At 44.3% G+C, this 23,425-nt stretch overlaps 1 long non-coding RNA gene across 1 annotated transcript; it reads left to right on the top strand.

Moving 5' to 3' along the window:
• The first annotated feature begins 401 nt into the window (after positions 1–401).
• LOC717853 (uncharacterized) lies at positions 402–9,557 on the top strand. The gene is made up of 5 exons (XR_013416122.1): positions 402–1,439; positions 2,196–2,469; positions 2,843–3,097; positions 6,578–6,703; positions 8,576–9,557. It is a non-coding gene; the product is annotated as an uncharacterized LOC717853 (long non-coding RNA).
• Positions 9,558–23,425: the final 13,868 nt, after the last annotated feature.

Here is a 23,425-nt window from a genome sequence, read left to right as displayed (position 1 = left end):
AGGGGTGAGGGTGTGGGTGAGGGTTAGGGTGAGGGTGAGGGTTAGGATGAGGGTGAGGGTGAGGGTTACGGTGAGGGTTAGGGTTACAGTTAGGGGCTAGGGTTAGGGTTAGGGTTAGGATTAGGGTTAAGCATTAGGGTTAGGGTTCGTGTTTGGGTTTGGGTTTGGGTTAGGGTTTGGGTTAGGGTTCGGGTTCAGGTTCGGGTTTGGGTTAGGGCTAGGGCTAGAGTTCTGGTTAGGGTTCGGGTTTGGGTTTGGATTCAGGTTAGGGTTCGGGTTCGGGTTCTAGGACCTTTGACTGCAGGGAATCAAATGGCTGAACACCTAGTTGCTACTGCCATATCTAATGCTAGACAGTTTCACAATTTAACCCTTGTTAATGCCTCTGGTCTCAAATGCAGTTGCAGCATTACCTGGAAAGAAGCTAAAGCTGGGTGGTTTCAATATGGCCGATTAGGAACAGCTCCAGGCTACAACTCCCAGCGTGAGTGACACAGAAGACAGGTGATTTCTGCATTTCCAACTGAGGTACCGGGTTCATCTCGCTGGGGTGCATTTGACAGTGGGTGCTGGACAGTGGGTGCAGCCCACCGAGCAAGAGCCGAAGCAGGGTGACGTGTTGCCTTACCCAGGTAGTGCAAGGGGTAAGGGAATTCCCTTTCCTAGCCAAGGGAATCCCTGACACACAACACCTGGAAATTCGGGTCACTCCCACCTAATACTGTGCTTTTCCAAGGATCTTAGCAAACTGCACACTAGGAGATTATATCCTGCACCTATCTTGGAGGATTCCATGCCCACGGAGCTTCGCTCATTGCTAGCACAGCAGTCTGAGATCTAACTGCAAGGCAGCAGCGAGGCTGGGGGAGGGGTGCCCGCCATTGCTGAGGCTTGAGCAGATAAACAAAGTGACCGGGAAGCTCTAACAGGGTAGAGCCCACCGCAGCTCAAGGAGGCCTGTCTGCCTCTGTAGACTCCACCTCTGGGGACAGAGCATAGCCAAACAAAAGTGTGCACAAACCTCTGCAGATTTAAATGTCCCTGTCTGACAGCTTTGAGGAGAGTAGTGGTTCTCCCAGCACGGAGTTTGAGATCTGAGAACGGACAGACTGCTTCCTCGAGTGGGTCCCTGAGCCCCGAGAAGCCTAACTGGGAGGCATCCCCCAGTAGGGGCCGACTGACTCCTCACACAGCCAGGTGCCCCTCTGAGATGAAACTTCCAGAGGGACAACCAGGCAGCAACATTTGCTGTTCAGCAATATTCACCATTCTGCAGCCTCTGTGGCTGATACCCAGGCAAACAGGGTCTGGAGTGGACCTCCAGCAAACTCCAACAGACCTGCAGCTGAGGATCCTGACTGTTAGAAGGAAAACTAACAAACAGAAAGGACATCCACACCAAAACCCCATCTTTACGTCACCATCATCAAAGACCAAAGGTAGATAAAACCATCTTTTCTCATTGGTTAATGGCCATCCTGTGTCCGTAATGATGGTTAGTGTCCACGATAAAAATTTCAAATATAATTATATTTTGTGGCTAATAAGTTGTAACATTGAATTAGCACTAAGAATCTTCCTGCCATGAAGTCAGTTGTGTGTTCTCTGCATTCCCTGACCCTCACTTTTTGTGTAAAGTTTTGTGTATTACCTGATGAATAGAACAAAACTTGTTTGTGCCCATTTAACAGGTAATTCATGTTTTCAAAAGATAAGCATTATCTTTCTTTTATCACTTCTAATAATTCAACTCTGTAGTCCTGATCAGTGTGGCTTACAAACTGGAAGACTAAAGACATTTTTAAAAACCTAATAGCTAAGTTAGTTTTTGAAGCTATTAATATTGCTAAAATTATTGCTATAGAAAAGAGAAAAGAGCATGTTGAATAGAACTCTGTTATTAGAGATTTTTCCTGAAAAAGTCACATGTTATTTCTTCTCACCTCCACTGGCACCAAAAAAAAAAAAAAAAGAAAAGAAAAAGCTATATGGTCTTGCAAAACTTTAAGCAGGTGGGTTGGAATGGGCCAGAAGTATGGTTAGAGGTGGGGTCATGGTCAGGGTCAAGATCAGAGTCAGGGTCAAAGTCAGGGTCAGAATTAGGGACCAGGGTAGGGATCAGGGTTTAGGGTTAGGGTCAAAGTCTAGAGACAGGATTGGGGTTAGGATTAGAACCAGAGATTTGTTCTCCTCAGGACCCACCAGAGAAGAGGCCATGACTTTGGAGCACCTGGTAGTGTGTCCACAGTGAAGACTAGAGTTTCATTGTCCTCAAGACTGACCTGGGGAGACGTGGCTGTGGGCCAGTGAGGAACGTGAGGCAAAAGCTTCCTGTCTGCTCCCTGGGTGCTAAAGGGAGCTCTGCCATGGGCTTTACTTCACACGTTATATCCTGCAAATCTTGTTTTACAAAAGCATCCCTTCCTCGAGGCTTTGGTTGCTCATCATCACAGCGTGTCATAACATATGGTAAGATTTGGGTTTGCTTCAGCGGGGAGATCTTGGTACAGAGAAAGGAGCAATGCTTAGAGCCACCTCAGGACAGTTGGGATGAAAGCTGGGGATGGGTGGAGGCTGGAGGAAACATGTGCACCCCCTGTAAACACTTTTATTCATGCTTTCATTACTCATTTTTCTTACAGTGTTAAAGTAGTAAAAATGGTATTGAAAAATTGAAGAGTAGGCATATTAAAACTTGCAACATTATTTAAGTTTAAATATATTATTTGTACCTCATCAACATTTTTTATTTTGTTGAGAAAGTCTAAGGTTAATTGGCAGCATATTTTAATAGTAGATAGAATAATATCTGTTTTATAAACATTGACATCCTACATTACAGGTGTGAACCGTGAAAGTCTGAGACAGGTCTCAGATTTTTTAGAAAGTTTATTTTTCCAAGTTTGAGGATGCGCCCCTGATGCCTCTGCAGGAGGTCCCGACAACACAGGCCCAAGGTGCTCGGGGCCCAGCTTGGTTTTACACACTTTAGGGAGACGTGAGACATCGATCAATATGTGAAAGATGTACCTTGGTTCAGTCCAGGAAGGTGAGACAACTTGAAGAGAAGGCCAGACAGGGAGCCTCCAGGTCATAGGTAGGTAAGACACAAATAGTTTCATTCTTTTGAGTTGCCGGTTACCCTCTCCCGATGAGGCACTCAGATACACGTTTCTCTTGGTGAGCAGACGGGTGACTTTGGACAGAATGGGAGGCGGGTTTGCCCTCAGCAGCCCCAGCTTGACTTTTCACTTTAGCTTAGTGATTTTGGGTCCCCAAGGTTGATTTTCCTTTCACAAGGTCTAACATGTTTTCCTATGAGCATTAAGTATTCATTGGGTATTTTATTACACAAGGCACAGATTTTTAAAAAATCATCAACTTCATGACTAGCTCTATAGACATAACAACATAGAGGTTCAACCAAATTTGGAAACATTCCAGAGTTTTGGTTTCTAATACTTCTTTGTGATTCTTTAAAAGGTAAAGTATTTTTTTTCCGTAAAGCATAGTAACATCTAAAATCACCCGTAGAATGTCCTTTCATTTTTTTTCTCTAGTTTCCCCATTTTCTGCAAAGCCTCATTGAGGAAATTGACTTTTAATATCCTTTTACACGCTTCTGTTTTAGAAATCTTTGTGGTAAAACATTGAATATTCATGGTCACAAGTTCTGTTCACATTCTTTCTTTCTTTGAATATTTTTTTCCCAGTGGCCAATATTTGATTCTGTTGTATTATGGCTAAAAAGTAGGCATGGAACAAAATAAAGACAAGAAGTCTTTGGAAGAAGTGATCCAGTCACAGTGAATCAATTTGCCATTGGAACATATTTTTACAAAGTCACTCTTTTGAAAATATTTTGTCATGAATTGAAACAGAGTCTGGTAGGTTATTTTTTTTCCTGGTCTAAAGTGAACAGCATTTTAGAGAATGAACCCAGGATACAACCACAGCACAAGAAAAAAATATGATAAATAAGTTTACACATATGTGTTACCACTGTAACAGAAAACATGTAAAGAACATTTATTTTGATTTATATATCAGTCTGTATTGTTTAATTTTTTTGTGTCATAAATGCTCTTATTTAAAAAACAGGACTAGTTAACAGTGTCAATTACTAGCAGTTCATGGTATAAATAATTAAACAAGGAAGTGTTAGAAAAACATAACAATGTTTCAAATACAGCTATATTTTATAGCAGTTTTTGACTTACACAGAAATTGCAAAAAAGAAAAGTTGCAGAGATTTCCACTGTAGCGTCAACCTACTTTCTTCTCTTATTAACATCTTCTGTCAGTGTGTCTCACGTGGCTTATTAATATCTTACATAATGTGTCACAGTTAATGAACAAATACTGATGGACTATTATTAACTAAAATTCATATTTCATTTGGATTCCCTTAGTTCCATCTTACCCTGACCCATCCAGGATCCCGCATGACATGTAGTCATCACGTAGGTGGCTCCTGGATGTGACAGCGTGTCTGGCTTTCCATCTCATGATGACCTTGACAGTATTGAGGAGGATTGGTCAGGAATTTTGTAGAATGTCCCCCATTGTAATTAAACATGGAATTTTTCTTATAATTAGACTGGGGTTCTGGGTCTGGAAGAAGTAGATCACAGAGGTGAAGTGCTACTCTTGTCACTTCATTTTCTCATGGTGAACTGTCGCCTTTGATGTTCACTTGGATTGTTCGGCAGAGCTAGTTTGTCAGGTTTCTCCACTGTGATGTTATTTTTCCTCCTTGTCCATACTGCACGTGTTCTTTCGGAACAAGTCACTATGTGGAGCCCACACTTACAGAGTGAGGAGCTCCACCTTCTTGACGGCTGACTGTCTACCTCAATTATTTGGAATTCTTTTGCAAAGGTGATTTCTATTCAACTCCATTTGCTTATTCACCTATGTATACAAACACAGACACCTAGATAATTACCTAAAGCTTTAGATACTATTCAGCACTACAGCATTATGTTGCACAATTCATTCCTGTGTTAGTCATGGGTAGCTCTTTTTATTGGCTCCTATTTTTCTTTCAATAAAAGAATTAATTTTTATTTATTTTTATGACATATTTTAATTTTTTTTGTACATATTTACTTTCTGATACTTCAAGATTATCTGGCTCATATATTTACTGTCCCAGTTCTAGTACCAGACATTTCTTCAAAGAGCCTGATTCCTTTGAGAATGGTAGGAAAACTTACATCTGACTGCTGAATGAGCACATTATATCTTGTCCCTCCTTAGCAATGCTAGGAAGTATACGTGTGCATCTAACAGACCTATACACCCCTAATTATAAAGGTTTCTGTGTGGAACTGTATGTATCTATATTAAACCAAATGTAAGTTTATGTTGATGTCTCCACCTCTGATCTATCATATGAATCATTCTAGCCTTCTCCCCTTGCTAATTTGTAATCTCCCACTTCAACAGTGAGAGACCTGGTTCCTACCATCTGCAAGTTATGTAAGTCATTGTTTTATTCCAGATAAGGATACTGTGGTTTTACAATTGTTCACAATTACTCCTGTTGGAAAGAACTTTATAAAATGGAATCCAGTGATGAAGTGTAGTTCATTTGCCTTCAGCCTACAGAGTCTATTCATTTTTGAAGTGACTTAGGTCAACACCATTTTCTCTACACCTTCAGTAAGTTTTTTCATACATTTGTGTCTTAGTCCACTTTGTGCTTCTGTAACAGAATACCTGAGGCTGGGTAATTTATAAGTAAAAAAGGTCCATTTGGCTCACAATACTGGTGGCTGGAATGTCCGAGATTAGGCAGTTGCATCTGGTGGGGCCTCAGTCTTTTTCACCTCATGGTGGAAAGTGGAAGGGGAGCAAGGGGTGCACCAGAGATCACATGGCAAGAGCGACAGCAGGAGGGAAGCCAAGGAGCCCAGACTCTTGTTAACTCCTACCCCTGCAGGAATTAATCCATTCCTGTGAGAGCAGAACTCACTCATCCCCATGGAGGACATTAACCTATTCACGAGGAATCCGTCCTCATGACCCAAACACCTTTCACTGGGCCCCACCGCCCCACACTGCCACACTGGGGGTCAAATTTCAACACGAGTTTTTGCAGGGACAAACCACATCCAAACCATAGTAATTTGTAGCATAGTTAATTTCTTTTTCACATGATGTATTCTGTGTTGTGATACTCCACATCCTGAATAATTTTATTTAATTTGAATAGAGTTTGGCTTACCTGTTTGGCTGTAAAATTCTGCGTGTTTTGACAAATGCATAGTGGCAGGTACCCACTATTAAAGTATCATATGGAATGCTTCAAACCCCCACTCCATGGAACCAATGGCTTCCCATCTGTGTAGTTTGCCTTCTCCAGAATCTCATCAAATGAAGTCACACTGTGTATATTCTCCTCAGACTGTCTTCTTCCACTTAGCAATGTGCATGCAAGATTCACTAATGTCTTTGTGTGAGTTGGTAGCTTGTTCCTTTCTACGGCTAAATAGTATTCCATTGCATGAATGTACCACAATTTGGTTATGCATTTGGGGAGCAAAACCTTCCTCTTCTAACTTTGTTCCAGGGTTGGAGACCTTCAAATTAACTGACAATAGATACATTAATAGGAGAGACAATATTTGGCTTCTTATTCCACAAGTATCATTGTAGGACAAAATTCATCAGATGGCAGGATCCAGTTTACAAACAGGTAAAACTAGCCCAAAGACAAGAAACTAGACTAGAATCTGATAACCCACAAAGGCTATAGATTTCCTTTTATTTATTTAAATTTTTTATTATACTTTAAGTTCTAGGGTACATGTGCACAACGTGCAGGTTTGTTACATAGGTATACATGTGCCATGTTGGTTTGCTGCACCTATCTACTCATCATTTACGTTACATATAGTTTTCCTCAAAAAAGATTTTTTTGAGACAGGGTCTGGCTCTGTTTCCCAGGCTGGAGTGCAAAGGTGCAATCTTAGCTCACTGCAACCTCTACCTCCTACGTGCAAGCGATCCTCCCTCCTCAGCCTCCTGATTAGCTGGGACTACAGGCACATGCCATCATGCCCATCTAATTTTTCTGTTTTTAGTAGACACGAGGTTTCACCATGTTGCCTAGGCTGGTCTTGAACTCCTGGCCTCCCAAAGTGCTGGAATTATAGGCATGTGCCACCACGCCCATCCAACTTATAGTTTTCCATTGAAATATAAAATTTATCTCTGTAGTAACCATCATTTTTGATCATAGATAATCAAAGTAAGATTATTCTTGTTTCAAAAATAAGTCTAGCCTTGTTAGATTTTGCCTGATCATTTATGTAAATGCAGCAAGAACAAGAGTTGACCACATAGGTGCTTTCAAGCTTCCTTGCTGCAAATTTTCATACAGAATCTCAGATTGGACTTTTAAAGACCTTATTGAGGCTAAAAGCCAAGCCAAGAACATACTATCAAATTTCAGCTGCAGTCCTTATAGCTTTGTGTGAATTCCTCTCTGCTTGAGGCCCTCAAAATAGCCCCAAATTCCTGGGCCTACAAGGAAATGTCCTCCCTTACTAATCTGTAAGGCTATGAACCCCATAATCTAGGTATCAGACTGGCTTTTCTCAGAGTGCTTTGTAAGCATTGACTCCATAAAATTCAACCTTAGTTCCTTACAATTGCTAGTCATAACTAGTCTGAGGTACACTTCCTAAATATGATATTTCAGTAAAAGCCTTGATAATATAACCAAACTTTCCAATTATGTCCTGTTACAAGGTGAACAGATTCTTACTGGACTTTTGCTAACAACTATATTGTCATGAAAGTAAGAGTATTCAGTAAGAATTTCAAAATTCTAGAGAAATCAGGTGGGGAAAAAAAGATAAATGCTCCATTTCTGTTTACAAAAGCATAATCTACTAAAATTGTTGTGAGTTAGAGTTAGCTTAAGAGTGGCCAGGTGCGGTGGCTCACGCCTGTAATCCCAGCACTTTGGGAGTCCGAGATAGGCGGATCACGAGGTCAGGAGATCAAGACCATCCTGGCTAACATGATGAAACCCCGTCTCTACTAAAAAATAAAAGAAATTAGCCGGCGTGGTGGCGGGCGCCTGTAGTCCCAGCTACTCGGGAGGCTGAGGCAGGAGAATGGCGTGAACCTGGGAGGTGGAGCTTGCAGTGAGCCCTCCAGCCTGGGCGACAGAGCGAGACTCCATCTCAAAAAAACAAGAGTTAGCTTAAGAGAAAGAGATTTCTTTTTTTTTTTCTTTTCTTTTTTTTTTTTGAGACTGAGTGTCGCTCCGTCTCAATTTCTCAATGTGATAGGCAAAAACATGTTTATTAACAGGCCAAAATTCTAGTTTCTCTGTAAAAATAAGAAGCCAAAAGTATATAAACCTGAATTACTTATGTTCAGTAATTAATGTTTTAGTATTATATCTTATTTATAAATGATGTAGATATTTAATGGAAATATTTTACTTAGCTTAACTTTAAGGTTAAAAATTACCAAAAGTATTTTGTAAACTACTATTAGGCAGATTTACTGTAAAAAACTTATTATTGAAATAATGTTTTTCGCTTTTCACAAGATGGCACCAAAAACGAAAGAAGCTCCTGCCCCTCCTAAAGCTGAAGCCAAAGCAAAGGCTTTAAAGGCCAAGAAAGCAGGGTTGAAATGTATCCACAGCCCCCCCCCCAGAAAAGATCTGTACCTCACCCACCTTCCAATATCCCTAGACACTGCGACTCTGGAGGCAGCCCAGATATCCTGGGAAGAGCGTCCCCCAGAGAAACAAGCTTGACCACCATGCTATCATCAAGTTTCCACTGACCACTGAGTCAGCCATGAAGAAGATAGAAGACAACAATATGCTTGTGTTCACTGTCGAAGTTAAAGCCAACAAGCACCGGATCAAACAGACTGTGAAGAAGCTCTGGGACGTGGATGTGGCCACGGTCAACATCCTGATTCGGCCTGACAGAGAGAAGTAGGAATATGTTCGACTGGCTCCTGATTAGGATGCTTTGGATGTTGCCAAAAAACTTGGGATCATCTAAACTGATTCCAGCTGGCTGATTCTAAATAGATGTATATGTTTTCACCATAAAAAAAAGGAAATAATGTTTTTCATAAGAATGACAACTTAAAATCTTTACGCTTATAGATTTGATTCTAATTATCTAGTAAGTATAATATTAGCTTCTGGTAAGCACTCAAGCAGAATAGACACTTGTTTGTTGGCCGGGCATGTGGACTCACACCTGTAATCCCAGCACTTTGGGAGGCTGAGGAGGGTGGATCATGAGGTCAGGAGATCAAGACCTTCCTGGCTAAGACTGTGGAACCCTGTCTCTACTAAAAATACAAAAAAAAATTAGCTGGGCACGGTGGCAGGTGCCTGTAGTCCTGGTTACTTGGGAGGCTGAGGCAGGAGAATGGCCTGAACCCAGGAGGCGGAACTTGCAGTGAGCCGAGATCGCACCACTGTACCCCAGCCTGGGTGACAGAGAGAGATTACATCTCAAAAAAAAAAAAAAAAAAAAAACTTGTTTGTTTTATATTTAATAGTGGTAACTCCTCTGAAGACATAGTTGTTTTATTACACAAAAAATATTAAATTTATCTTATTTAACTAAGTTGTATCCAAATCATGTTAACTTGAAAAACATTTGGATCGGTTCTTATATTTCTAGGAGTTTGGAGAATATTTATTTATCAATGATTTTTTTTCCAAGCCAAGTTAGAATAGAACACTTTTAGAGGATTTTATAAATGAATTTTGCAGTGCTATCCAGAGTTAAGAAAAATCACATACAGAACATACATTAATAGACATACAAACACAAATAGAGATCTCATAGCTTTCATCCTGAAATTTTAGTCACGAATCAGGCATAAATATTCTGACGGTTAATTTTAGATGTCTGCTGGATTGGATTAAGAGATACTAACATAGCTGGTAAAGCACAGTTTCTAGGCATGAGTGTGAGGGTGTTTCTGGAAGACACTGAGATAAGGAAGATCCACTCTGACCCAATGTGGATGGGCACTGATACGATTTGACTGTGTCCCCACCCAGATCTCATCTTGAATTTTAGCTCCTATAATCCTTACATGTTGTGGGAGGGACCCGGTTGGGGACGACTGAATCATGGTGGTGGTTACTGCCATGCTGTTCTCATGATAGTGAGTGAGTTCTCATGGTATAATGATTTTATAAGGGGCTTTTCCCCTTTGGCTTAGCACTTCTTGCTGCTGCCATGTGAAGAAAGATATCTTTGCTTCCCCTTCCATCATGATTGTGAGGCCCCTCCAGCCATGTGGAACTGTCAGTCCATTAAACCTCTTTGTTCTTTGTAAATTGCTCAGAGTCAGGTACTTCTTCATAGCAGTATAAAAACAGACGAATACAGGCACCATCCAATTGCTTGAGAGCCCAGATAGAACAAAAAGGAAGAGGAAAGGTGAATTATCTCCTTCTGAAACGGAAACATCTTTCTCTTGCCTTTGACATCAGAACTTCAGGGTCTCAGGCCTTTGGCCTCAGAACGAGAGTTACACCATTGGCTTAACTGATTCTGAGTCCTTTGGACATGGACTGAGCAATGCTACCAGCTTTCCTGGTTCCCCAACTTGGAGACAGCCTATCATGGACTTTCTCAGCCTTCATAATTATGTGAACCTTCTCTCATCTGTCTATATACATATATCCTACAGATTGTGCCTTTCTGGGGAACCCTGACTAATGTGATGACAATAATAAAAAATTTACTAGTTTATATAGAAGACTTGGTTTTTGTCTTTACCCCATTTTATGTTTGTATTATAACTGTGTTGCTGGAAAATGGAACAAGTTATTATCTTCTTCATATGAGGGCTAAAGCTTTTTATCACCAATGTTTTTGGAGATTTTTAAGATTTTCAAGATTTTCTTTTGACATATAATCTTATGAAGCTGATAATTAAATTTTATTTTTTCTATTTTATTTTTCAGCCTCAGGTGTCTGCTTTTGCAGATCCTTGAGCACATTGAGAGCCTCCAAGGCATGGAGTGGGGTTCCTAAAATTTCAGTGATTATAGGGAGTTGAGAGACTCAATTAGGAAAGGAAAGGTCTAAAGGAGGCAATTTGGAAGATCAAAATTTTCTCAAAAGAACTATTAAAGTTCTAAATAATTCTTAGTAAAGTCATGCAAACAGGAAAGGAAGTAGACAGAATTAGTTCCATATTGGTGGAACACACAGCAGAGGTTTGAGAAGGGAGAATTTAGTCAACTGAGAAGTTCCCATGAAAGGAGCAAGATCAAGATCACAGAGACACCATGAAACAAAAAGCCAGGAATAACTTCCAACCCAAGAGGAGAACATAGAGGCCTCAAAACCAAAGCTAGGATAAGAAACTTCTAGCCCAAGATTTACCTTTCAGACAAAGAAGCCTGAGATTCCAACCCACCTTCAGAGAGTACTCACTCAAAATGTTATTCAAACTGTAGGCTTTTTAATGACTTAGCCCTGCATGCAAAAGGCATTCCCTAAGGTGGCACAGAAGATGGAGCCCCCATATCCAAAGATAGCCAAGGAGAAAGAAAGACCCCTGTTGCCAGAGCCAGTGGGCAAAGGTAACAAAGAAAGAGACAAGGGTCCTTATGGGATGAGACCCTTGCAGATTTAGACTTATACAAACTCCTGAGAACTGGCAGGATGACAACCATAAATGGGGTACTAACATTTCTACTCATTGGATTACAAGTTCTCAGGCATCTAAAATGATTAACAAAATGGAGATTTCTAGGGCTTCTGTGGGAGAGTATGGAAGGTCTTTTTGAACTTTTTAATGCTGTCAACTGGAGAATGATGAGCTTCATAAATTCGGAAAGGAGAGATTTCATTTTTTTTTTTTTTTTGAGTCGGAGTTTCACTCTTGTTGCCAAGGCTGGAGTGCAGTGGAGTGATCTTGGCTCACTGCAAGCTGCACCTCCCAGGTTCAAGCGATTATCCTGCCTCATCCTCTCAAGTAGCTGGGACTACAGGCATGCACCACCATGCCCAACTAACTTTTGTATTTTTGTTAGAGACAGGGTTTCACCATGTTGGCCAGGATGATCTTGATCTCTTGGTCTCAGGTGATCCACCCGCCTCGGCTTCCCAAAGTGCTTTGATTATAGGCATGAGCCACTGCACCCTGTGAGAGATTTATTTCCTGTAAAGGGTTGCAGCCTGCAGCATAGTCCTGACAGGCTAGGAAGCATAACCTCCAGCCAGAAGTCAGAAACAGACACTTCAAGGGAGAGGTAAAGGAAATAGTAATTTATACTGAGTGGCATGGCCAAATACATATATTTAATAAGCTCTAGGAGGAGTCATGCATATTTATGAAAGGAGAAATGCATGCATGCACAATTGAGTTTCTTGCTCCTTCATGGGTCCAATGTACAAAAAAATGGCAGTGTTAACATGATCCCAGGGTGGAGTGTTCAGCCCTCTGACATTAAAAATTGAAGCAGAGGATATGAAAACTCTCTCTGTGCATCCTGTGTACGCTGTCCAGAACCTCTCCATCATGGGTGGTCTCTTATCAGGCAAGAGAGGAGAGGCAGCTTCAGGCAGTTGGTTGAAATCAGTGGTGGAGTCTTTTGAAAGGCTTGTTTCTGTTAAATCCTTAGGGAAGAAAGCCTCATCATGGTTAGCAAAGGAGGGGATATAATGAGGTGTATCTGACCCCTGTCTTCCTATCGTGCCCAACTTGTAATACGGGAGGAAAAATAATTTTCTCTCTACCTTTACGGAATTCTAAGATGGGACCCTCTGTAAATCTGAGAACTCAGTTTTGAAAGTCACTCTGGGATCCCCTCAGCCAAGAGTGGGTCTGTTCAGTCAGTTGGGAGCTTAGGATTTCATTTTCATTTATCAGTGCTAATGGGAAGGTGTAGGCTGTCTTCCTGGCAGCTGAATTTGAAAGAAACTCTTTGGATGGGGTTAATGGCAGCTGTATTTTCTGGGAGCTCTGCTTTAATTAGATAAAGTAAGCTCTGGTAAGATTTCTTTCTTTATCTTCGGTATCTCAAATGTTTTCATTTAAATAATCTTTATAACAACTCTTTTTTTTTTTTTTTTTTTTTTTTTTTTTTTGAGACAGAGTCTTGCTCTGTTACCCAGGCTGGAGTGCAGTGGCACAATCTTGGCTCACTGCAAGCTCCGCCTCCCAGGTTTATGCCATTCTTCTGCCTCAGCCTCCCAAGTAGCTGGGACTACAGGTCCTCGCCACCACACCCGGCTAATATTTGTTGTATTTTTTTTTAGTAGAGACGAGGTTTCACCACGTTAGCCAGTATGGTCTCGATCTCCTGACCTCGTGATCCACTTGCCTCGGCCTCCCAGAGTGCTGGGATTACAGGCATGAGCTACCGTGCCTGGCCCCTATGACAACTCTTGATGTCTGAGTGGGTTCCCACACAGTCATCTGTCGTAAGACTTTCTGATTCCTTTTTTTCCTTTGGTCATTATGAATAGGGCTTCTGTACATAATTGCATGGTAGCTTTTGTTTGGAAATAATATCAAAGTAGCTGTCAAAATACTTATGAATGTGATTTTTGGATTGTAAGGTGAGACTTGTTTAGCTTTGGGAAAAACTGCCCAACTTGTAATAGGGGAGGAAAAATAATTTTCTCTCTACCTTTACAGAATTCTTAGATGAGACCCTCTGTAACAAATTACAGATTAAAATGAGAAAAAAGTAGACAAGTTTAAAAACATGTATACCTTATGGATACATGGGAGATATTCAGGGAAAAATGAGTAAATCCCCAACAGGTGGCTTTCAATTCAAGTGTAAATGCTATCTTCAACTTAAAGAAAGAAGAGTTGAGGCTCAGTAGTGGGGAGGTAACAAGCAAAAGCACAGTAGACAAGGGTAAGTTTTCTTATACAGACTTAACTCCATGCATTCTCTGTTGATAAGACTCTTTAGTGATTTAGTCATCCTTCTCTTCTTGGTTGGTGCTGAGAGAGAGAGAGAGAGAGAGATCTTTTAAATGGGGATTTCGTTTATAGATGTAAATTTTCCTTACACAAGGGTAACTTCTCTGTTTTCAGAACTTCCTTTTTAGCATTTTTTCAGAGTCATCAGCTCAGAATAGTTCTTATGCCAAAGGGACATATTTTGGGGTGACATATTCTGGTTTCCTACCATCATATTTTGGGGTGGCATATTCTGTTTTCCTACCATCATATTTTGGGGTGGCATATTCTGGTTTCCTGCCATCATATTTTGGGGTGGCATATTCTGGTCTTACACACTGTCTTCCACCAGCAATGAAAAGAGTTCTTGTTTTTCCTCCAGCAATTTGTCATTTTTTTAGAGTTTAGCAGTTCTAACAGATATAGACCAGCTGTGCTATCTCATTGTGGTTTTCAGTTCTCTAGTATGTTGAGCATCTTTTTGTATGTTCACTTGCCATCTGTAGATCGTCTTTGGTGAGGTGTCTGTTCAGAACTGTGTGCATTTTTAATTGAGCTGTTTAACTTATTGCTTAGTTTTAAGAATTTTGTATATATTTTGAATACAAATTCTTTCTCAGACCTGTATTTTGCAAATTTTTTTCAATATGTGGCTTGTCTTTTTGTTCCATTAACAAGGTCTTTTCCAGAGTGTAAACTGTAAATATTAAGAAATCCACATTGTCATTTCTTCTGTGTATGTCAACCTTTTGTGTCATTTGTTAAAATTCATTACCAAACCCAAAGGCACATAGCTTTTCTTCCATAGTTTCTTCTAAAAATTGTATAGTTTTGCATTTTTGGTGTAAGGATGATTTTGAGTGATTATTTGTGTAAGTTGTAAAGTTTTCATGTACATGCATATCATTTCCTATGGTTTCCAATAATCATCCCCTCACTATTTTTGGGAAAGACACAGGATAGTGGGCTCTGTTAGAGCAGATAGACAGCTAGACATGAACAGGAGGGGGAGCTCCTGGGAAAGGGAAAGTCTGGGAAGGCTCACCTGGAGGGACCACCAAAAATTCACATTTAGTGGCATCTGTAATGCTGGAGTGGATAGGCACTTGTCAATTGTGGGTAGGAGGGAGAAGAGGTACCTATGCAGAAAGAAACACCCTACAACTCCTCTTAAGATGCCCCAGTCATCATTCACTCGACAGTAATAATGTCACAATACTGCTGGCTACATGCTGATAAGGACAAAGAGGACATTCTTAAAAGAAACCTGGCACCACAAGTACAGATTAGGGCAGAGAAGCACATTCAAAAGAGATAGACGCAGTAGGTCCAAATGTGACCGCTGTCAGCCTGCCTGGGATGGCGGGAAGGAGCCTGGTACCAGAATGGCTTTGGATCAATCTCCACACATGTGCCTCAACCAACAGTGAGGAAGTCCCACAAGCCTAAGTGGGGCAAGTTGGGGACCTAAGGCAGGAGCAGGAAAACCAGACAAAGAAAACTGGCAGAGACTTGAGACAGAGGCAGGAATGTGAATAAGTCCAAAATAAAATTCCCTGCACAGGACTCTTATGCTGCTTTCCTGCACGATCAATCTACTCCTATTTTTCTACAATAAGCTCTTCATACTGTATTTTTTTCAATGAAGTTATCTGCCATCATTGTATTGCCCCTTGGTGAAAATCTTCCAAGTTAGACAAGAACTGGGACATCAATTTCCAGAACTGATGGCGCTTAATAACTGGCACTCTGACTTTAAGTGGTGTAGAAGGCGGCCTTTAGGGGGCGCCAGCCGTCACACTTGGAGCAAGAGGGCCCTGCATAGTCCCCATCTGCCTGCAGGTGTTGTGCTGCGATGACACTGCCAGCAAGAGGGCCCGGCAGTGTCCCCAGCATCCAGCAGGGGGCGTACGACGACTATACTGTGAGCAAGAGGACCCTGCAGTGTCCCTAGCTGCCAGCAGGTGGCGCATGGGCACCACACCATGAGCAAGAGGACCCTGCAGTGTCCTGGTTGGCAGCAGGGGGCGTGCTGCCACCACACTGTGAGCAAGAGGATCCTGTAGTGCCTCCAGCGGCCAGAAGCGGGCGTGCCCCCACTACTAGGCAAGCAAGAGGGCCCGGCAGTGTCCCCAGCTGCCAGCAGGGGGCGTACGAGACTATACTGTGAGCAAGAGGACCCTGCAGTGTCCCTAGCTGCCAGCAGGTGGCGCACGGGCACCACACCATGAGCAAGAGGACCCTGCAGTGTCCTGGTTGGCAGCAGGGGGCGTGCTGCCACCACACTGTGAGCAAGAGGATCCTGTAGTGCCTCCAGCGGCCAGAAGCGGGCGTGCCCCCACTACAAGGCAAGCAAGAGGGCCCGGCAGTGTCCCCAGCTGCCAGCTGCGGAGCCAGCCGCCACTTCACTTGGAGCAAGAGGGCCGGGCAGTGTCCCCAGCTGCCTGCATCGGGAGTGCTGCCACTACACTGTGACCCACAGAGCCCTGCAATGTCCCCAACTGCCAGCAGGCGGCACGCCGTCACTATACTGCGAGCAAGAGGGCCCTGCAGTGCCCCGGCGCCAGCAGGGGGCGCTGGCCACCACTGTAAGAAAGAGGGCCCTGCAGTTGCTCTAGTCGCCAGCAGGGGGCGCACTGGCACAGCACCGTGAGCAAGAGGGCCCTGTAGTGCGCGGCTGCAAGCAGGGGGCACCGGAGCCCGGCTTTTCAGATTACTGATGTTTCGCCCCTCTCTGCGCTGCTCTCCCGGCCGGGTGCGTCTCTGCGCCTGCACCGCGACCCTCCCCCTCCACCGCGCGGGTGTGCGACTCTGCGCCTGCGCCGTGCCGGTCTGCGACTCTGCGCCTGCGGGCGACTCTGCGCCTGCGCCACGCCGGCCTGCGACTCTGCACCTGCGGGCGACTCTGCGCCTGCACCGCGCTGGCCTGCGACTCTGCGCCTGCGCGCGACTCTGCGCCTGCGCCGGCCTGTGCCGCGCCCGGGGCATGACTCTGGGCCTGCGCTGCACCGGCCTGCGACTCTGCGCCTGGGCCGCGCCGGCCTGCGACTGTGCACCTGCGCTGGTCTGTGACTGTGCCTGCATCGCGCTGGCGCGCGGGTCTGCGCCAGTGCCAGCAGCTGTACCTTTGTGAGGGCGGAGCTGCATTCTCCTCAGCCCAGACACTGACAGCATCGCGAGGGCGGAGCTGTGTTCTCCTCTGCACAGACCTCGGGGGTACCGTGAAGACAGAGCAGCGTTCTACCCTGCCCAGACCCTGGCGTGGGGGGCACCGCGAGGGCGGAGCTGCGTTGTGCTCAGCACAGACGTTGGCGGCACCGCCTCGCTTTGCGACAACTCGGGGCCGCATCCACAGTGAATAAAATCCTTCCTGTTTCTAGCCCTGAATAACGAAGGTCAGAGACTGCTTAGAATGGTTCAGAGTGGAAAACGGGAAACTGAAATCCCCTCTGAATCCTGCGCACAGAGGTTCTCTCCACCCAAGGGTTTGGGTTTTAGGGTTAGGGTTTTAGGGTTAGGAATAGGTCGAGGGCGAGGGTGAGGGTGAGGGTTAGAGGGTAGAGATAGGGTTAGGGTTAGGGGTTAGGTTAGGACTAGGGTTAGGGCTAGGGCTAGGATTAGGGGTTAGGGTTAGGGATTAGGGTTAGGGTTTTAGGGTTAGGGCTAGGGCTTTAGGGTTAGGGCTAGGGTTAGGGTTCGTGTTCGGGTTCGGTTTTGGGGTTAGGTTTAGGGTTTAGGGTTAGGGTTTTAGGGTTAGGGTTAGGGATTAGGGTTAGGGGTTAGGGTTAGAGGTTAGGGTTTTAGGGTTAGGGTTAATGTTTAGGGTTAGGGTTAGGTTAGGGTTAGCGTTTTAGGGTTAGGGTTTAGGGTTAGAGTTAGGGGTTAGGGTTAGGGTAGAGTTAGGGTTAGGGTAGGGTTAAGGTGAGGCTGAGGGTTAGAGGGTTCGCTTTAGGGTTAGGTTAGGGTTAGGAGTTGGGGTTAGGGTTACGGTGAGTGTGAGGGTTAGGGGTTAGGGTCAGGGTCAGGGTTAGGGTTTTAGGGTTTTGGGGTTTTAGGGTTGGGTTAGGGTTAGTGTTTGGGTTATGGTATTAGGGTTAGGGTTATGGTTAGGGTTAGGCGTTTGGGTTAGAGTTAGGGGTTAGGGGTTAGGGTTGGGGTTGGGCTTGGGGTTGGGTTTAGGGATTGGGGTTAATATTACGGTTAAGGGTTAGGGTTAGGGATTAGGGTTAGAGGTTAGGGTTAGGGTTTTAGGGTTAGGGTTAAGGTTTAGGGTTAGGGTACGGTTAGTGTTAGGGTTTTAGGGTTTAGGGTTAGGGTTAGCTTTTAGGGGTAGGGTTAGTGGTTAGGGTTTTTGGGTTAGGGTTAGGGTAGAGTTAGGGTTAGGGTAGGGTTAAGGTGAGGGTGAGGGTTAGAGGGTTTAGGTTAGGGGTTGGGGTTAGGTTTAGGGTGAGGGTTAGGGTTAGGTTAGGGTTAGGGTTTAGGATTAGGTGTTAGGGTCAGGGTCATTGTTAGGATTTTAGGGTTTTGGTGTTTTAGCGGTAGGGTTAGGGTTAGTGTTAGGGTTATTGTTAGAGGGTTAGGGTTATTGTTAGGGTTAGGGGTTAGGTGTTAGGGTTGGGGTTGGTTTTGGGGTTAGGGGTTGAGATTAAGGTTAGGGTTAGGGTTTAGGGTTAGGGTTAGCGTTAGGGTCAGGGTGAGGGTGAGCGTGAGTGTCAGGGTGAGGGTGAGGGTGAGGTTGAGCGTGAGGGTGAGGGGTTAGTGTTAGGGGTTAGGGTTAGTGTTTTGGGGTTAGGGTTAGGGGTTGGGGTAGGGGTAGAGTTAGGGTTAGGGTTAGTGTTAGGGGGTTAGGGTTAGAGGGTTAGGGTTAGGGTGGTTAGGGTTAGGGTGGTTAGGGTTAGGGTTTAGGGTATAGGCTTAGGGTTAGCAGTTAGGTTTAGGGTTTTAGGGTTAGGGGGTTAGGGTTAGGGTTAGAGGGTTAAGTGTTAGGGTTAAGGGTTAGGGTTAAGAGTTAAAGGTTAGTTTTAGGGTTGGGGTTAGGGTTAGGATAATGTTAGGTTTAGGGGTTAGGGTTAGGGTTTCGGGGTTAGGGTCAGGGTTAGGGGCTAGGGGTTATGGTCAGGGTGAGTGTGAGGGTGCGGGTTAGGGTTTAGGTTTAGGGTCCGGGTTAGGGTTAGGGGTTAGGTTTAGGGGTTAGGGTTAGGGTTAGGTTTAGGGGTGGGACAGGGTGTCATCCCTCAGTTCACCTGAGACAAATACCTATATGATTGCTTCCTCTGCCCTGTGTAAAATGCATCTTCACTGAGCCACACTAAAGTGTAAGTCACCATTCCTCTACCCCCACTCACAAGTCAATTGTATATTTACCAAAAGGCTTATGAAAGACTCAAAACAATGCAATCCTTTGTCTCTTGTCCACCTATAACCTGGAAGGCCCCCACCTTTGTGTTTTCCTGCCTTTCCAGATGGAACTCTGTCTCCGAAAAACAAACAAACAAAATGTGGCTTTTAGATATTTGGATGTGGGAGTTTTTCTTGCAGACCAGATGTCAGACCCTTGCCTGAGACGGCGGTGGGGCCACCAAGGAGATGGTGGCCCTCATGCTGCCCCAGTCTCACTCCTACAGGCTCACCCCCAATCTTTCCCACGATGCAATGCGACTACAGAGAAGTGGGACATACTCACTTTAGGTACTGCTGATACTCATGCGCATTCTTCCCACGAACAGCATGAACGTTGACCAACTCCAGCGTAATGAGGAACAGGATCAGGCTGAGCACAGGGGACAGTAGTCTGATAATAAAAACAGATGAAAGTAAATTCAAACGTGAGGAACATTGGTATTTTCCACCTTCATCAGGAAAAAGATGTTTCACCACATCAACATCCTTAAGTTACAACTTCTCAAAAAATAATTTTCCTAATCCTCAGATCCCAATGCCTGCTTCCAGCCCCCAGGCCTGTGGCTGGCAGGAGTGCCCGGTGTAGCCCTTGCTCCCGGCCCATCCTGCACGTCCGCATTCCTTGCTCATCAGTCATCATCTGAGACTCTCAGACATCTGACGGTCTACGTCAGGGCTGCCAGGGGCTCTGCACACTCACGGAGCACCAGGCAGGCCCAGTCTGCGCCCAGCAGCCCCCCTGCTCCCTGCCCTCTGACATCTAGGGAGGGACTCTCACCAGAGGAAAACAAATGGCCTCAATACGCTCAATGCCACCAGATTAAAGAAATCCCAACTATAGTAAGATCTTATTTTTCCCATGAAACTAGTTGAGACATTTAAAAATATTCTGGTTTTGGAGAGTGTTAATAAGAGAATGACCTTGTCTTATAAACTGCTGGTAAGAGTGTAAATTGAGTAGCACCCTTCTGAAGGGGAATCCAGTGGTATATATTTAAAACTTTAAAAACACAGATACCACTCAACCCAAAAGTTCTAGAAATGTATCCAAAATGGTCATTTCTTAAGGATGTAGCACATTCTAAAATATATACTGTAAGTGAAGGAACCATAATGCTGTTAATCTGCTATTAAGTTAATCTGCTGTTATATTTTAAATCCAAATCCAGTTAATCTGCTGTTATACTTTAAATCCAAATATTCATTTAGGTAGATAGAACTCACATTTCCATAGGCCAAATTACAAACACTATTTAAAATAGTATGTACTATAACTTTCTATGAAAATCAGCATAGGGAGTCCTCACAGTCCTCAGGTAACATCATTTCATTCCACACCGTTTCATCACAACATCAATGAGAAAAGAAATCGATACACCGTGAGGGCCACGGTCTGTGTGGAGAAGCACGTTCTGCATGGGTTTTCTCCCATCCCCCAGTTTCCTCCCACATCCCAGAGCCGTGCACATTAGGTGAACTGGCACATCTCCATGGTCCCAGAGTGAGTGTGGGTGTGTGACTGGCCCTGCGAAGGAACCATGTCCTATCCAGGGTGGGTCCTGCCTTGTACCCGGAGCTGCTGGGATAGGCTCCAGCCACCCACAACTCTGAACTGGAATGAACAAGTTGGAAAATGAATGAATGAATGAATGAATACAAATTATAAGAACTTGTAAAGTCTACCATCATCATACAAGTGCTTGACAGTGCGTGTCGGTACAAAAGTGCTCAGTGACCCACAGATTTGTTCCTGTTGGTGCTGGAGCTGTGGGTGGGGGGAAGGGGGCGGGCCTGGGGAGGTCTCGCTCTGCAAACATTTACTGCCTCATTTAACCACCACAGGACTGCCGTCACTCACTGCCTCGCCAAACACTGAGTAGTTCTCACTTGTTTTTATTCATCTTTCTTAAATGTCCATAGAGCTCATATGTGCCTCAATGTTTAACACTGTAAGTGTTTTGGATCTTTCTTTAGAAGTTTGGCAATATTTTTATGACCAGAAACATGCTGTGGGAACTTAACTTTTGTTTCCACCGTGCAAGGAAAATAAATCTCAGTACCCCAAACTCACTAAGCCAAAGGGAAAAGTCAAGCTAGGAACTGCCTCAGGCAAACCTGCCTCCCATTTTATTCCTAAATAAGGTGGCTACAAGAGAAAAAAGCTACATACAGACCTCCCTCACAGTTTGTCCACAAGGAAATGCCTCGTGGGCCTCAAGATCTCTACCTGGAAAGACTTCTGCTGAATTTCACCCTGGCAATGCAGTTGCCAGCTGATCTTCCCAGGTGTGGGACAGGGCGTCATCCCTCATCTCACCTGAGACAAATACCTATATGATTGCTTCCTCTGCCCTGTGTAAAATGCAGCTTCACTGAGCCACACTAAGGTGTAAGTCACTATTCCTCTACCCCCACTCACAAGTCAATTGTGTATTCACCGAAAGGCTTTCGAAAGACTCAAAACAATGCAATCCTTTGTCTCTTGTCCACCTATAACCTGGAAGGCCCCCACCTTTGTGTTTTCCTGCCTTTCCAGATGGAACCAATGTACACCTTACACCTACTGACTGATGTCTTATGTCTAATTAAAATGTATAAAAATGTATAAAAGCAAGCTGCGTCCCAAGTACCTGGGGCACATGCTGTCAGGATCTCCTGAGGCTGTCACAGCACGTCCTTAACCCTGGGAAGGTAAACTTTCTAAAAGGATTGAGCCCTGTCTCAGATACGTTGGGTTCATACTATCCGTTGTGAACTCCAAGTATACCAACACCTGTCGATGGGTTCAGTGAGGGGCCTACTGTGTGTGTCTTCAGTAGGGACTGGAACTGCATCTGTGACAGCTTCCTGCCCCACAGTGCCCCTCCAAAACAGGAAAGTGAGCGCACACCTACTCCATATACGCAGGTAGTTCTGCCGCTGGCGAGACCGCAGCGTCCTCTCCACCCACTGCCTGTGTCTCAGCTCCGAGGCAATGGTGACCTGGCCAGACACGTGGTGACACTGCTTGCCGATGCTTTGGAGCACAAGAAGCACTTCCAGCACAATCCTGGGGCAGAAGAGGGTAGGAAAGGGTGTGCTGCAGAGCTCACGGAGCAGCTGGGGCCACCTGCAAACAGAGCCAGACTTGGAGCAGGCATTGTGATCCTCACCTGTACCTCACTCTCCTTCTGTACCTGCAAGGCTGCGGCTTTCTGGGAGCCAGGGCTAGCTGCGTATCACTGGTGGGTCTGCAGCGACAACCGTGACATGCGGCAAGTGTTAATTAAATACACTGAATTGTGGCAAACAGAATGTGACATTCACAGCCTCATCAGATGTGCCACGCTTGCACAGAGATTGTCATAACTGATCTCATAATTCCTCTTGGAGCAGTTACAGTGGGATTCTAAGACTACTTTATAAAATCTAAAACATAGAAAATGTCTAAGTTTGCTATGCTAATCTGCAGAATCAATGTTTCAACAGTTGTCAGGATGTCCTGGAACTTACGTCTCAGTAGGAAGATGATCCAAGTCCTTTAAAACACAATGATTCTCAGGCACATGATGATACAGTCCATCCGTCATTTTTGTAATTAAAGAGTGGCTGGCATTTGTTTCAGAATTATCTTCTAATCTGAAAAATAGAAAATATTTAAAGATATATGACAATTAAAATGCCCACATTAGTGCCCATGCACAATAATGGTTAATGGTTCACTGAGCAGCAACCTGACTGTGAATCTTAGTTTCCCCAAATATAAAATGTAAAAAGCCACCATCACGGGACAGTGGAGAAAGAAACGATGCCCTAAGCCATAAGCAAAGTCCAATGATGACTGATGACGAGACGACGAACCACCTGCGTATTCCTCCTGCTGAACAAGTATGTCTGCTGTTGTCTACGATTCCAGAATGCATGCCTCCATCCCCACTTCTCTCCTGAGCTTCAGACCCATCTTTCTTTCTGCCTACTCAGTAGTTCTCATGGACGCCATTGTCTACCCTCAAAACCTGCCTCTCGTTCCATGTTCAGTCTCCACCAGGGCCCCAGGCCAGCTGGAAGATCGCGTTCAGCATCACTTGCAGCTCCTCACAGC

Source organism: Macaca mulatta, chromosome 4 (genome assembly GCF_049350105.2).
Source record: "Macaca mulatta isolate MMU2019108-1 chromosome 4, T2T-MMU8v2.0, whole genome shotgun sequence".
In the NCBI taxonomy this organism is placed as follows: Eukaryota; Metazoa; Chordata; class Mammalia; order Primates; family Cercopithecidae; genus Macaca; species Macaca mulatta.
This window is presented reverse-complemented; position numbering and strand designations above follow the sequence as displayed.